Source organism: Euprymna scolopes, chromosome 5 (genome assembly GCF_053919585.1).
Source record: "Euprymna scolopes isolate OS-2025 chromosome 5, ASM5391958v1, whole genome shotgun sequence".
NCBI lineage: Eukaryota > Metazoa > Mollusca > Cephalopoda > Sepiida > Sepiolidae > Euprymna > Euprymna scolopes.
Window position 1 is genome coordinate 30292634 of NC_136486.1, and position 1238 is coordinate 30293871.

General features: G+C 38.2%; 1 pseudogene; it reads right to left on the minus strand.

Annotated features, from left to right (window-relative positions):
* Positions 1 to 421: 421 nt before the first annotated feature.
* Positions 422 to 538, minus strand: LOC145277132 (5S ribosomal RNA; annotated as a pseudogene).
* Positions 539 to 1238: the final 700 nt, after the last annotated feature.

Consider the following 1238-nt stretch of genomic DNA (forward strand, 5'->3'; position numbering starts at 1 on the left):
TGAATGTTTGGCATCTGGTAGAATGCCCCATCTCGAGCAAAACCAAAGTGATGAGAAAATTAAGCCAAGATCTTATATATTTCTATGGAGAACATACAGATTTATGAAAAGACTGGCATCAAAGACATAGAAGCGCAGAAACGATACAAATCCTTTTGACTTTGATGAAAATGATTCAATTCAATAAGCCACGTGAAAAGATTGGCAGAGATTACGTACATCGTGTAATAAAAATATTAATATTAACCAACTTGATGTCAGTGATAATGATAATATACACCTTTGGACATCGTGCGCAGTAAATTTGTGTGGCAAGAGTTGCGCAGTCTCCAGCCACGTCTCTCCTGTGTCAACATTGTTGGATTCCAGTGGCAATTTGAGACACAGAACGACTAGAAACAATGTTGAGAATAGTGGAGAGCACATACAGCGCCTAGGATTCCCAAATGGTCACCCATCTGGTACTAACTAGGCTCAATGTTGCTTAACTTCGGTGATCTGGCCAGAACCGGCGTGTCAACGTGATTATGCCGTATATATAGAGATTGGACATAGCAAAACGTTAAACGACAAGGCGCAACAACAAGAAAAAAGTTAACACTACACAAAATAAAAACAAATATCTATAAAGGCTGTGTTTGTCCAGATGAGTAAAGGGTTCTACCTAAGGAAAGGGACGTCTTCACATTTCACTGTATTACATCATCACGCTGCTACCCCATGATGGGGAGAGGCTTTCCTCTCTCACTCTATCAAATTGTTACATCATCTTTCTGTCTCGCTCTCTTACTAACATTTCAGGAAAGGGAAGGCTCTCTCGTCTCACTTCTCCCCGGGACCCATTGACACGTACTTTTATTTATTTGTTCCATGTTTTCTAGATTCTGGGAAAAATGTCATTCATCTTTGTCTACTCATCTTAGGTAATTCTCGCCGGTTACAAGGCCAGTTAGTCTGTTTGTTAACAGAGCTTCATATTATGGAACAGACATTTTTCTCTTCTCACTTAATTTCACTTTTCAGTAACTACATTGTAAGTCTCTCTCTTTAAAAAAAAAGACTCGTTTCACATTTCAATCTAATAATATGTCTACATGCAGGATAATATAAAAACATCAGTATCTATAAAGGCTTTGTCTGCCCCGAAAGAGTAAGAGGTGCGGGTCTTTCATAAACTAACAGTCAACATCGAGCCACTATTATAAGCACAGGCTAATTTTTATTATACAAATATTATT